Source organism: Balaenoptera borealis (genome assembly GCF_965194805.1).
Source record: "Balaenoptera borealis genome assembly, chromosome: 1".
NCBI lineage: Eukaryota > Metazoa > Chordata > Mammalia > Artiodactyla > Balaenopteridae > Balaenoptera > Balaenoptera borealis.
In genome coordinates, this window is record NC_138860.1 from 38531287 (window position 1) to 38546912 (window position 15626).

The 15626-nt window shown below is 42.3% G+C and overlaps 1 long non-coding RNA gene across 1 annotated transcript in view; it reads left to right on the top strand.

Annotated features, from left to right (window-relative positions):
- LOC309604970 overlaps nt 1–14977 on the top strand; it is a 51170-nt gene extending 36193 nt beyond the window's left edge. Inside the window, exon 2 of the long non-coding RNA XR_014231185.1 lies at nt 3991–14977. This is a non-coding gene — a long non-coding RNA (uncharacterized lncRNA). The remainder of the gene's footprint in view (nt 1–3990) is intronic.
- The last annotated feature ends 649 nt before the right edge of the window (nt 14978–15626 follow it).

Here is a 15626-nt window from a genome sequence, read left to right on the forward strand (position 1 = left end):
CTGAAACATTGTCAGACTATATTTTGGCTTTCAATTTAAAAAATATGGTTGTGCTAGATACAGGGGTAAAAGACAGAGTTTGAGGGAGAAGGGAGAGAAAGAGGAAAGAAAGGACAGGGAAGGAAAGACAGCAAATAAGGAAAGGAGCTTGTTGGGGGCACATCTCTGAGCAGTGAGACAGGGCAGCTGGAGACAGCACACTGTACCACGTGGTGTTCCTGAGCGGGTGCTTTTTAGATTGAGACTAGCTTAGGCTGTTGTTCCCACCCTCATAGGAGCAACAAGATCCAGATGGAAATAGCCAGAGCACCAGATCCTCCTGGAGTTTATCTTACACCAGTTTTAGTCACAACCCTGCTCCCTTCCTCTGTCCAGCAATGTGGGCCTCCCCATTCTACAGGGAAGAAAACTAAGGCTCAGGAGGAAACAGAATCTATCCAGTGATGAGCTTAAAGACAGAGATAAGGGGAAGCTCCTTGCCTCCATGGTACCTTTAGCAGAGACAGGAGTACAGAGAAGACTTCCCTGAAGTTATCTTTTCCCACTGCCCACATATGTATCAAAAAAGAGGCTGGACAATGGGGTAAGCTGGAGACTGCTTAGAAGTCTGGAAAAGATTGACACCACTTTAGACATGGCCCCCCAAACACACACACACACACACACACATATGCACACATGCATGCACACACATATGCCAAATGCCCTTAAGATTCATTTTATTTAAAACCCATCAAGACAAAAATATCCTCTCCATAGGGACCCCTCCCTGCCTGCCAGCCTTGCATCTCTTCTTAGCCATTCCCAGCTTGCTGTGGTGTGTTTTTGATTTCTGTCCAAGGTGATTGATTACAGAAGAGCAAATTAGCTCACACTGCTTTTAGCTTACTTTCTTTTTTAAATTTTTATTTAATTTATTTTTTTATACAGCAGGTTCTTATTAGTCATCCATTTTATACACATCAGTATATACATGTCAATCCCAATCGCCCAATTCATACCACCACCACCACCCCCAACTTTCCCCCCCTTGGTGTCCATACGTTTGTTGTCTACATCTGTGTCTCAGTTTCTGCCCTGCAAACTGGTTCACCTGTACCATTTTTCTAGGTTCCACATATATGCGTTAATATACGATATTTGTTTTTCTCTTTCTGACTTACTTCACTCTGTATGACAGTCTCTAGATCCATCCACGTCTCAACAAATGACCCAATTTCGTTCCTTTTTATGACTGAGCAATATTCCATTGTATATATGTACCACATCCTCTTTATCCATTCGGCTGTTGATAGACAGTTAGGTTGCTTCCATGACCTGGCTATTGTAAATAGTGCTGCAATGAACATTGGGGTGCATGTGTCTTTTTGAATTACGGTTTTCTCTGGGTATATGCCCAGTAGTGGGACTGCTGGGTCATATGGTAATTCTATATTTAGTTTTTTAAGGAACCTCCATATTGTTCTCCATAGTGGCTGTATCAATTTACATTCCCACCAACAGTGCAAGAGGGTTCCCCTTTCTCCACACCCTCTCCAGCATTTGTTGTTTGTAGATTTTCTGATGACGCCCTTCTAAATGGTGTGAGGTGGTACCTCATTGTAGTTTTGATTTGCATTTCTCTAATGATTAGTGATGTTGAGCAGCTTTTCCTGTGCTTCTTGGCTATCTGTATGTCTTCTTTGAAGAAACGTCTATTTAGGTCTTCTGCCCATTTTTGGATTGGGTTGTTTGTTTTTTTAATATGGAGCTGCATGTGGTGGGAATGTAAATTGATACAGCCACTATGGAGAACAGTATGGAGGTTCCTTAAAAAACTGAAAATAGAACTACCATATGACACAGCAATCCCACTACTGGGCATATACCCTGAGAAAACCATGATTCAAATAGAGTCATGTACCAAAATGTTCACTGCAGCTCTATTCACAGTAGCCAGGTCATGGAAGCAACCTAAGTGTCCATCAACAGATGAATAGATAAAGAGGATGTGGTACATATATCCAATGGAATATTACTCAGCCATAAAAAGGAACGAAATTGGGTCATTTTTTGAGATGTGGATGGATCTAGAGACTGTCATACAGAGTGAAGTAAGTCAGAAAGAGAAAAACAAATATGGTATATTAACGCATATATGTGGAACCTAGAAAAATGGTACAGATGAACCGGTTTGCAGGGCAGAAATTGAGACACAGATGTAGAGAACAAACGTATGGACATCAAGAGGGGAAAGCAGCGGTGGGTAGGGGTGGTGATGTGATGAATTGGGAGATTGGGATTAACATGTATATACTGATGTGTATAAAATGGATGACTAATAAGAACCTGCTGTATAAAATAATAAAATAAAATTCAAAAAAAAATGTAAACTAAAAGCAGTGTGAGCTAATTTGCTCTTCTGTAATCAATCACCCTGGATGGAAATCAAAAACACCACAGCAAGCCAGGAATGGCTATTCCATATATAATGGTTTCCATATATATGGAATCTAAAAAAGAAAAAAAAAAAGGTCATGAAGAACCTAGGGGTAAGACGGGAATAAAGACACAGACCTACTAGAGAATGGACTTGAGGATACGGGGAGGGGGGAAGGGTAAGCTGGGACAAAGTGAGAGAGTGGCATGGACATATATACACTACCAAATGTAAAAAAGATAGCTAGTGGGAAGCAGCCACATAGCACAGGGAGATCAGCTCGGTGCTTTGTGACCACCTAGAGGGGTGGGATAGGGAGGGTGGGAGGGAGGGAGATGCAAGAGGGAAGAGATATTGGGGACATATGTATATGTATAACTGATTCACTTTATTATAAAGCAGAAACTAACACACCATTATAAAGCAATTATACTCCAATAAAGATGTTTAAAAATAAACAAACAAACAAAACATATATTGAGCTGCATGAGCTGTTTATATATTTTGGAGCTTAATCCTTTGTCCGTTGATTCATTTGCAAATATTTTCTCCCATTCTGAGGGTTGTCTGTTCGTCGTGTTTGTTGTTTCCTTTGCTTTGCAAAAGCTTTTAAGTTTCATTAGCTCCCATTTGTTTATTTTTCTTTTTATTTCCATTACTCTAGGAGGTGGATCATAAAAGATCTTGCTGTGATTTATGTCAAAGAGTGTTCTTCCTATGTTTTCCTCTAAGAGTTTTACAGTGTCCGGTCTTACATTTAGGTCTCGAATCCATTTTGAGTTTATTTTTGTGTATGGTGTTAGGGAGTGTTCTAATTTCATTCTTTTACATGTAGCTGTCCAGTTTTCCCAGCACCACTTATTGAAGAGACTGTCTTTTCTGCATTGTATATCCTTGTCTTCTTTGTCATAGATTAGTTGACCATAGGTGCATGGGTTTATCTCTGGGCTTTCTATCTTGTTCCATTGATCTATGTTTCTGTATTTGTGCCAGTACCATATTGTCTTGATTACTGTGGCTTTATAGTATAGTCTGAAGTCAGGGAGTCTGATTCCTCCAGCTCCGTTTTTTTCCCTCAAGACTGCTTTGGCTATTCGGGGTCTTTTGTGTTTCCATACAAATTTTAAGATTTTTTTATCTAGTTCTGTAAAAAAGGCCATTGGTAATTTGATAGGGATTGCATTGAATCTGTAGATTGCTTTGGGTAGTATAGTCATTTTCACAATATTGATTCTTCCAATCCAAGAGCATGGTTTATCTCTCCATCTGTCTGTTTCATCTTTGATTTCTTTCACCAGTGTCTTATAGTTTTCTGCATACAGGTCTTTTGTCTCCCTAGGTATGTTTATTCCTAGGTATTTTATTCTTTTTGTTGCAATGGTAAATAGGAGTGTTTCCTTAATTTCTCTTTCAGATATTTTATCATTAGTGTATAGGAATGCAAGATATTTCTGTGCATTAATTTTGTATCCTGCAACTTTACCAAATTCTTTGATTAGCTCTAGTAGTTTTCTGGTGGCATTTTTAGGATTCTCTGCATATACTATCATGTCATCCACAAACATTGACAGTTTTACTTCTTCTTTTCCAATTTGTATTCCTTTTATTTCTTTTTCTTCTCTGATTGCCGTGGCTAGGACTTGCAAAACTATGTTGAATAATAGTGGTGAGAGTGGACATCCTTGTTTGTTCCTGATCTTAGAGGAAATGCTTTCAGTTTTTAAGCATTGAGAATGATGTTTGCTGTGGGTTTGTCATATATTGCCTTTATTATGTTGAGTTAGTTTCCCTCTATGTCCACTTTCTGGAGAGTTTTTATCATAAATGTGTGTTGAATTTTGTCAAAAGCTTTTTCTGCATCTATTGAGATGATCTTATGGTTTTTATTCTTTAATTTGTTAATATGGTGTATCACATTGATTGATTTGCGTATACTGAAGAATACTTGCATCACCAGGATAAATCCCACTTGATCATGGTGTATGGTTCTTTTAATGTGTTGTCGGATTCTGTTTGCTAGTATTTTGTTGAGGATTTTTGCATTGATATTCATCAGTGATATTGGTCTGTAATTTTCTTTTTTTGTAGTATCTTTGTCTGGTTTTGGTATCACGGTGATGGTGGCCTCATAGAATGAGTTTGGGAGTGTTCCTTCCTCTGCAATTTTTTGGAAGAGTATGAGAAGGATAGGTGTTAGCTCTTCTCTAAATGTTTGGTAGAATTCACCTATGAAGCTATCTGGTACTGGACTTTTGTTTGTTGGAAGATTTTTTTTTTTTTTAGCACCTTTAATTGTTATTTATTTATTTATTTATTTATTTATTTATTTATTTATTTGGCTGTGTTGGGTCTTCGTTTCTGTGCGAGGGCTTCCTCTAGCTGTGGCAAGCGGGGGCCGCTCTTCATCACGGTGCGCAGGCCTCTCACTATTGAGGCCTCTCTTGTTGCGGAGCACAGGCTCCAGACGTGCAGGCTCAGTAGTTGTGGCTCACGGGCCTAGTTGCTCCACGGCATGTGGGATCTTTCCAGACCAGGGCTCGAACCCATGTCCCCTGCATTAGCAGGCAGATTCTCAACCACTGCGCCACCATGGAAGCCCTGTTGGAAGATTTTTAATCACAGGTTCAATTTCATTACTTGTGATTGGTGTTCATATTTTCTATTTCTTTCTGGTTCAGTCTCGGAAGGTTATACCTTTCTAAGAATTTGTCCATTTCTTCCAGGTTGTCCATTTTATTGGCATAGAGTTGTTTGTAGTAGTCTCTTAGGATGCTTTGTATTTCTGTGGTGTCTGCTGTAACTTCTCCTTTTTCATTTCTAATTTTATTGATTTGAGTCCTCTCCCTCTTTTTCTTGATGAGTCTGGCTAATGGCTTATCAACTATGTTTATCTTCTCAAAGAACAAACATTTAGTTTTATTGATGTTTGCTATTGTTTTCTTTGTTTCTATTTCATTATTTCTACTCTGATCTTGATGAATTCTTTCCTTCTGCTAACTTTGGGTTTTGTTTGTTCGTCTTTCTCTAGTTCCTTTAGGTGTAAGGTTAGATTGTTTGAGATTTTTCTTGTTTCTTGAGGTAGGCTTGTTGAGCTATAAAATTCCCTCTTAGAACTGCTTTTGCTGCATCCCATAGGTTTTGGATCGTCATGTGTTCATTGTCATTTGTCACTAGGTATTTTTTTATTTCCTCTTTGATTTCTTCAGTGATCTCTTGGTTATTTAGTAACGTATTGTTTAACCTCCATGTGTTTGTGTTTTTTACGTGTTTTTCTCTGTAATTCATTTCTAATCTCATAACGTTGTGGTCAGAAAAGATGCTTGATATGATTTCAATTTTCTTAAATTTACTGAGGCTTGATTTGTGACACAAGATGTGATATTCCTGGAGAATGTTCCGTGCCCACTTGAGAAGTGTAATCTGCTGTTTTTGGATGGAATGTCCTATAAATATCAATTAAATCTATCTGATCTATTGTGTCATTTAAAGCTTCTGTTTCCTTATTTATTTTCATTTTGGATGATCTGTCCATTGGTGTGAGGTGTTAAAGTCCCCCACTATTTTTGTGTTACTGTTGATTTCCTCTTTTATAGCTGTTAGCAGTTGCCTTATGTATTGAGGTGCTCCTATGTTGGGTACATATATATTTATAATTGTTATATCTTCTTCTTAGATTGATCCTTTGATCATTATGTAGTGTCCTTCCTTGTCTCTTGTAACATTCTTTATTTTAAAGTCTATTTTGTCTGATATGAGTATAGCTACTCCAGCTTTCTTTTGATTTCCATTTGCATGGAATATCTTTTTCCATCCTCTCACTTTCAGTCTGTATGTGTCCCTAGGTCTGAAGTGGGTATCTTGTAGACAGCATATATATGGGTCTTGTTTTTGTATCCATTCAGCAAGCCTGTCTTTTGGTTGCAACACTTAATCCATTCACGTTTAAGGTAATTATCAATATATATGTTCCTATGACCATTTTCTTAATTGTTTTGGGTTTGTTTTTGTAGGTCCTTTTCTTCTCTGTGTTTCCCACTTAGAGAAGTTCCTTTAGCATTTGTTGTAGAGCTGGTTTGGTGGTGCTGAATTCTCTTCACTTTTGCTTGTCTGTAAAGCTTTTGATTTCTCCATAGAATCTGAATGAGATCCTTGCCAGGTAGAGTAATCTTGGTTGTAGGTTCTTCCCTTTCATCACTTTAAGTATATCCTGCTACTCCCTTCTGGCTTGTAGAGTTTCTGCTGAGAAATCAACTGTTAACCTTATGGGAGTTCCCTTGTATGTTATTTGTCGTTTTTCCCTTGCTGCTTTCAATAATTTTTCTTTGTCTTTACTTTTTGCCAATTTGATTACTATGTGTCTCAGCGTGTTTCTCCTTGGGTTTATCCTGTATGGGACTCTCTGCGCTTCCTGGACTTGGGTAGCTATTTCCTTTCCCATGTTAGGGAAGTTTTCGACTATAATCTCTTCAAATATTTTCTCTTGTCCTTTCTCTGTCTCTGCTCTTCCTGCAACCCCTATAATGCGAATGTTGTTGCGTTTAATGTTGTCCCAGAGGTCTCTTAGGCTGTCTTCATTTCTTTTCATTCTTCTTTCTTTATTTTATTCCTCAGCAGTGAATTCCACCATTCTGTCTTCCAGGACACTTATCCGTTCTTCTGCCTCAGTTATTCTGCTATTGATTCCTTTGAGTGTAGTTTTCATTTCAGTTATTGTACTTTTCATCTCTGTTTGTTTGTTCTTTAATTCTTCTAGGTCTTTGTTAAGTAATTCTTTCATCTTCTTGATCTTTGCTTCCATTCTTTCTCTGAGGTCCTGGATCATCTTCACTATCATTATTCTGAATTCTTTTTCTGGAAGCTTGCCTATCTCTACTTCATTTAGTTGTTTCCTGGGGTTTTATCTTGTTCCTTCATCTGGTACTTAGCCCTCTGCCTTTTCATCTTGTCTATCTTCCTGTGAATGTGGTTTTTGTTCCACAGGCTGCAGGATTGTAGTTCTTCTTGCTTCTGCTGTCTGCCCTCTGGTGGATGCGGTTAAGAGGCTTGTCCAGGTTTCCTGATGGGAGGGACTGGTGGTGGGTAGTGCTGACTGTTGCTCTGGTGGGCAGAGCTCAGTAAAACTTTAATCTGCTTGACTGCTGATGGGTGGGGCTGGATTCCCTCCCTGTTGGTTGTTTGGCCTGAGACAACCCAACACTGGAGCCTACCTGGGCTCTTTGGAGGAGCTAATGTCGGACTCTGGGAGGGCTCACACCAAGGAGTACTTCCCAGAACTTCTGCTGCCAGTGTCCTTGTCCCCATGGTGAGCCACAGCCATCCCCTGCCTCTGCAGGAGACCCTCCAACACTAGCAGGTATGTCTGGTTCAGTCTCCCCTAGGGTCACTGCTCCTTCCCCTGTGTCCTGATGCTCACACTACTCTGTGTGTGCCCTCCGAGAGTGGAGTCTCTTGTTTCTCCCAGTCCTGTTAAAGTCCTGCAATCAAATCCCACTAGCCTTCAAAGTCTGATTCTCTATGAATTCCTCCTCCCGTTGCCGGAACCCCAGGTTGGGAAGCCTGAAGTGGGGCTCATAACCTTCACTCCAGTGGGTGGACTTCTGTGGTATAAGTTTTCTCCAGTCTGTGAGTCACCCACCCAGCAGTTATGGGGTTTGATATTACCGTGATTGCGCCCCTCCTACCATCTCATTGTGGCTTCTCCTTTGTCTTTGGATGTGGGGTATCTTTTTTGGTGAGTTCCAGTGTCCTCCTGTCGATGATTGTCCAGCAGCTAGCTGTGATTCTGGTGTTCTCGCAAGAGGGAGTGAGAGCACGTCCTTCTACTCCACCATCTTGGTTCAGGGCCCCCACTCCCACTGCTTTTAAGATGCATTTTCTCTCTTAAAGAGAAGATGATGTGAGCATCACTTCTCTCTCCCCTCTGCCTGCCTGGCTGTTGGCTGCAGTCAATGCAACTTTAGGAAGGCATTCTCGGAAGGGAGGATGGGCACAGGCTCTTGTAGAGTCAACAGCCCACCCTGGTGTGACCCAGTCTCCTCCTCTTAGTCCCAGGGCATCCTGCTGGTTACTCCAGGGTACTTTTACTCCCCTCTGTGCCTATACGTGAATCCAGCTGCCTAGCACAGAGTGGACACTGTTGAGTCAACAAATAAATGATGAATGAAGTATAAACACTAAGATCTCAACTTAATAAGTGTTCTCTCTCCCCCTCCCTTGCTATAGGCCTTGCTACTCAAAGGGCCGTCCCTGCATCAGAAGCATCGGCAGTCACCTGGGAGCAATTTTTCCGGGATCCCAGGTGATCTAGACCCAGATTCGACTCTGAAAAGTGCTGCTATGTGGTCCTAAGTGGCGGCGGGATAGTAGACAAGATGACCTCTTAAAGACCCTCATAGCCTTACTTGTGTCTCAAATCAACATGGCCTATATTAGATTGCTATGATCATGGAAGGCTTAGCTCAGGGTCATTACAGCTAGAGCACTAGCCTAAGAGGTGGAAGGTGGAATTTCATCTCTTCCTTTCTGTCTAGCCCTTCCTGCTGTTCTGCTTCTTTGGGGGTCCCAGCTGACAGATCCGAAGCACAGCATGGCTTTGCTCTAACTAATTGCCAACAGTTGGATCTAGCTACATTGGTTATTCAAAGAGGCTCATTAATCTCCTAATGCTAGTGCAGCCGCGGCTGCTAATGGTGCCTCTCACCTCCCAGCACCCAGTTCCCAGGGGACATCCTGGTTCCTTCTGGCAGCAGAGCAGTATGAAACAGCGTCCTTCTCAGAAGTCTCAGCTAGTGCCTGGGGACGGGGAGCTAGGCTGATTTGGAACCTGGCTAAGCCCTGCCTCTGGCTAGAGTGGTCCTAGGAGGCCTGACCTAATTCTAGGTCACACATGGGTCACAGAGCCTTGGAATGATACGGGTGGGCCTAAGAATGGATTATAGCAATACTAGGGGGAGGGGTATCTGCAACCTCTTGGATGAGTTCAGATGCCCTCTCACAGCCATATTAAGGAATCTGTCCCTTTTTCCTTTGGATATAGGGATGAGCTCTACCTTGGAAGACCTTGCAGGATATGTGGAGATATAGAAGAGGTGCATTCTCGAAAGCTCATGATGAAGAAGTCCTGAAGAAGTTCAGAGCCTCTTTCCAAGGTCTGAGTCCAAGGCTCAAACTTGTGTTTTTCCTGTGGCTCAGAGAACATAATTTAAATGTTCTCCTGCCTTTCTCCTCGAAGTTCTGCTTCTGTGGGTCTGTCTTGCCAAGACTGTAAATTCTTAAGGGAAGGGATCTGTTGTGTCTTTCACATCTACACCCTTGGTCCCAGTACCTGGCCTTGCTAACTCATCAGCCATCCACCTAGACTCACACCAGGGGTAAAGGAGAGAGTGTGAGGGAGAAAGGAGAGAAAGAGGAAGAAAAGACAGGGAAAGAAAGAGAGCAAGGGAGCTCTTGGGGGCAGGTCTCTGAGCAGCGAGAATATGATGAATATTAAGAATAAGATGCTTAATAAATATTGATACCAACGCACACATCCAGTGGCTGTGGAACTGGTCCAGATGGGTGAGCTACTCACTAGCCCTAGGACTGAGGTGGCACAGCTTAGAGCTTTATCCTCTTTCTTCTTCTAACATTTTAATACGAAAATTTTCAGAGAGAAAATTTGAATTATATAGGAAATGCTAATCGTCTAATAATATGGTAGGTATATAGGTGTCCTTTTTTTTTTTTTTTTTTTTTTTGGCTGTTTTTGTTCTTTAAGTGGACCAGACCCTCTGGCCTCTGTCAATTCCGTCAGTATTGCCAGCCAAAGCATCCTGCTCCCTACAAAGTGGTTGTTAAAACAATACTGCCCTCTGCTGACCACAGGCTCTCACTTCTCTGGAACAGCTCTTCTGCAAACGGCTCAGAAAGGGCTTGATCAGATTGTCCCTCTTGTGTCTGCCCTTTGCCAAGATGCCTCCTTAGTGCTGTTGGGACCCACCCAGGCACAGGGGTGAGTACCAGGACTGAGATTCAGCTGAGCTCAGACAATTAAGCAATGTATTAGGCCAGCTAATGTCCTTATATCTTCATTATTCTACAGTCGTTTGCTGAGTACCTGCTTGCGTGAGGCCAAGCACCAGGGCTGTAGTGCAAAGCTATGGCTCTGTGCCATGGATAAATAACTTGACCACTCGGAGCCTCATTTTCCTCCTAGGTGAAATGGGGACCATCAGACTGTCTTCCCTGGGAAAAAGAGGGGTTATAGAGCAGAGAGTGAGAAAGAGAGCAATAAACCCTTGTGGTTTCAGACACACCTAAAAGAACTAGAAAGCATTAGCCTTCTTAAAGCAACCATGAATCCATTTCCAAGTGATTTTTTGACTTCAAGTAAAAACCCTGGGCCTTGATCTGTTTGATGTTAACTATTCTAAGACAGCTGATGCTTAAATATCTCAACCAACGGGAAGGGGTAAAGCAGGATGGATCATCCCAAACTGTGGCCACCTATGGGGTCAAAGTCCCTGGGTAACTGGGAGCTGAGAGAGTAAGATCTCTCCCTGGCCTTTGTCACCTGTTTTATTCAAGATAATGTCACCTGTTTTATTCAAGATAAGTTAGAGCAGTGGTTCTCAAACTTGACCTGTGTCATATTCACCTGAGGCAGTTGTTAAAACCCAGATTGCTGGTCCCACCCTCAGTCTCTGATTCAGTATGTGTGGGGTGGAACCTGAGAATTTGCATTTCTAACATGATCCCAGATAAGCAGACGGGACAGAACTCCTGGGCCAGGCTGTGCTGCAGTAATAACTCCTGAATCTCAGTGGCTTCACACCATAAGAGTTTACTTCTTGTTCATGCTGCATATGGAATAAGAGTAGTGCATCTCTGTTACATGCGGTCACTGGAGGACCCAGGTCAACAGACGACCCATCATCTTACAGCTGCAATTTCTAGAACATCTGACCTTCTTAAGCTGCTGTGACAAAGGAAAAGATAGTGAAGAATCACGTTTGGGCTTTTAACTGTCTCAGCCCAGAAGTGATGGCACTAATCATATCCATTCACATTTCACCTACCACAACTACTCACACGGCCCTGCCCACGTTCCAGGTAGAAGCCTTCCATGTCCCTAGGAGAGAGAGGTGAACTAGATGTTGGAGCACTTGTACTGTAACCCTGCCACCCAAGCATATCTCTTCTCACTCACAGGAACAAGTGCAACCAAGTCAAAATGGAATGGTGGTTATGGGGGACACACGTTCAGCCTCTTACATATTGGTCATAGAGCAATGATGATGGTGGTGATGATGGTGATGATGATGATGATAGGCAATAACCACTGAGTGCTTACTATGTGCCAGGAACTGTTCTAAGTGCTTTCTGTGTATTAACTCATTTATCTCTCATGACAACCCTAATGGTAAGTACCATTTACATTCCCATTTTACAAATGAGGAAACTGAAGCAATGTGTGGTTATGCAGTTTTCCCAGTTCACACAGGTAGTGAGAGACACAGTTGGGATTATAATCTAGCCAGTCCAACACTAGAGTCCATGTTCTCAACCACTGTTCTGCTCAATCATTGTGCAATTAATTTTATTTTTGAAGAGAGAGTAGAGGAGACTGTAGTGGGAAGGCCTGGTTTCTGGATAAGCTGGTAGTTCAGACCTAGTTATTCTAAATATAAACAGTTCTACAGAGAGCAACCCTACACCAATAACTCTACTGATTTATGAAGGAATTAGTTCAAGCCAGATATTTAAAATGGGATCCAGTTCCAGCAGAGGGTCTTTAAGGCCCCTCACTGATGCCCCGCAATGACCAGAAGGTCATGCAGGTAGTGTCCATGCCTCTAAGAAAGAACACAATCTTCGTAGTAGTTGATCAGCAATCGGGAGGATGGGACAAGACATTTCTCGACTTTTCTTATAGAATTGCTCCCCAGATCTTACGGGTCCTCCTTAAATGGGGACCCAGGAATCTCCTTAAGCTCACTCCCTCCATCTTCCCCCCCCAACCCCTCCCCTTGACCCTACTGCATCTGGAGGAACATGTCCAGCTGCAGTGCCTCCACCTGATATCTCGGCACCTCCTCTCACTACTGGTGAGCTACTGCCAGGTTCTTATCTGACAATGTCATAGGAACAGGTTTTAAGTCTTAGCATGACTGAGGGGCCGCCCCAGTGAGTAGTGACTAAAACACCTCTTGAGGTTAGGGCACCTACATGAAAAATAAGCCTTTCTCCCACTGATAGTAATAGACTCTCAGAATGTCCATGGGTGATGCTAATGAAAACTGTTCCTTTACTGTGTCTTATCAAAGACCCACACTCTACAAGAAATTAGGAAAGGAGGAGCTAGAAAAAAATACAGTTGGGAGACGGAAATCCAACGAGTTTGTTTTTTCCGTCATCAGTGGGAATGGGCAGGACTTAGCTACGGAAAGGGCCTCTGGCTGATCCAAAATGGCCAGCAGAGGGCGCTAGTCTAGTGCCTTAGAGAGCTTCAAATCATGAGCTTTGGTGTGTTATCTCTCTGGTCATTCCGTGATATTTCTGGAGGAATGTTACATCATCAAGAGGGATTTGTTTAACCAGAAACACAGGATATTCAATGATCCTTGTTAGTGCATCAAAGGGAGTCAGTCTTTGGTCTCAAAATTTCAGATTTCTTCCCTGGGGTTTACAATTCTCTCTTTTCCTGTTTTTCTTGATAAAAGTTCAAAATCTCCCTGGCAATGATTTTGAAACAGTACAGTTTTCAAGGCAATCTAAAAATACTGGCTATTTTGTTTAGATAGCTATCAAAGATCCAAGGTCAGTTATTCCATCCATTTGTCTCTCTTTCTCTCTCTCTCTCTGTCTCTCTCTCACACACACACACACACACAGAGAGAGAGAGAGAGAAAGAGAGAGAGAGAGACAGAAGAGAGAGAGAGAGAGATAAACACCCACATATTCACTCAACAGTCACAATTTCTGCTGACAATTCAAACCTTTGTCTGCAACCTGGGGTCTGACTGAGAAGACAAATGACTGGGAATTAACTAAGTGCTCAGATTTGTTATTCTGTATTGAAGGTCTGTATTGTGAAGGGTCTCAGCTTGCCCAGGGGTGTACTTGGCATTCACAAGGCACAGTGCTGTCGAGCAGTGACTAAAGCAATTCTTTCTGACCAAGTCTACAGGTGGTCATAGACATGGAAACATGTCTTTCCTTTCTTGCAGGAGTCAGATGGACCAGCAGTGGGAATTGTGCTGTGAAAAACAAGCAATAACCACTCACTTGTCAGCTAATTTTGACATGGGATCTTCCATAGCTCACATTCCAGCCTGTGTGTGAGAGGCAAGCTGATCCCAGCACTTCCTTACTGCAGCACTGCCCAGCTGCACAAGGTTCCTATCCCCAGTTCAGTCCTATCCATCTCTGTGAAGGTGTATTAGTTTGCTAGGGCTGCTGTAACAAACTACCACAAACTGGGGGGCGTAGACAACAGGAGTGTACTGTCTCACAGTTCTGGAGGCTATATGTTCAAAATCATGGTGTCAGAAGTGTTGATCCCTTCTGGGAACCATGAGGGAGAGTCCATTCCATGCCTTTCTCCTACTTTCCACTGGTTTGCCAACAATCTTTAGTGTTCCTTGTCTTATAAAGGCATCCTCCCAATCTCTGCCTTCATCTTCACTTTCTGTGTACATATCTGTATCCAAATTTCCCCTTTTTATAAAGGCACCAGTCATATTGGATTAGTGCCCACCCTAATGACTTCATCTTGACTAATTACATTGGCAATGACTCTATTTCTGAATAAGATCACATTCTGAGTTACTGGGGGGTTAGGACTTCACCACATGAATTTGAGGGAAATGCAATTCAACCTATAACAGGAGGGTATACCCTCTCACGACCACCAACCCATCTGCCAGGCCAGATGGGGATGCCAATGTCCAGGGTATAAAGAGAAAAAGAAATAATTCATTAACTAGATTCTAGAGTTAATTTCTTCAGCTTTCTAGCCTATCAGTATAGATTGAAAATCTCAATGAGTAATAACCCAAATGTCCCTATCTCTTCCACCCCACCCCTTGAATTCACATCCAACCTAGAGCCTTCTGCAAAGTTGCCCCAAGTATTATTGTAAATCCTCAGGAGCTGTTTCATGTCTGCCCTTGAGCAAGTCTCTCTGCTGCTACCCTGAGATCCCTCGGGATTCTCCACCTGCCACTCTGATCTCACCTGCTTTTCTCTGGAGCCGTGCAGTTCTTCCCTGATGACCGTCACTGATCCATCATGCGCTACCACCAATGTCCTGACCTTCTCACTACCTATACTGTTGCGCGTGGCCAGTTTGAGAATGAAGTAGAGTCAGGTGGAAATGTCTTTTTCCCCTTCATGGAACACTGTTAAGAGGCTATTTGTGCCCTAATGCTTTACAGGGTTTCCTGAAGCAACACTTTCTTGTTTTAGTTAGAATCACTTTTTCTCCTGGAGAGAACGTATTAGCACTGAGCCAAAGGTGATTTCAAGTAACTGCCACCAAGCTCTACCCCTCCCATCTAACAGGTAGTGTCTTCCCCAGGAACAGGTTCATCTTGCCTCAGAATGACTTCTCCCACAGTGTTCCTTGGATCCCCTGCACACTGGTTTCTATAGAACACCCCTGGTTTCCTAAGACTTGGCCTCTTGTATCTAAACCCCATCAGCAGACATATATTGAGGTTCTTTCCCAGAGTCTACTCAACATCCATGCAAATAGACTTCTGGCAGGTCCACCTCCTCAGTTTCCTAGATGAGCCCAGAAGAATCTTTCTCACACTCAGCATTTCTTAAGAATCTACTAAGTTCTAATCATGAACTGAGTAAGAATTAAGGCTACAAAGGTGAATATGATACAGTTTCTGTTCTCAAAGGATTTGCAGTCTAGCTGAGGAGACAGTCGTTAAGAAAATATTTTCAACACACAATTATGTACTGAGTGATAAAAGCACATAAATAGAGTGATAGGGTGTCACAGGACTTTTTTTGCCCAATCCAAAGAAGACTTCTCAAGCAGTTGAAGTCTTAGATGGCTTTTAAAGGTGAAGAAATACAAGATGGTATTCCTAAGCAAAAGGAGAGCACCAGCATGAAAAAGCCCATGAAGCATGAAACGAGGTGTATGCAGGGAGTTTAACCAGATCTGTACTGTGCCATATAGCTTGGATTTGATCCTGCAAGCAAGGGGGGC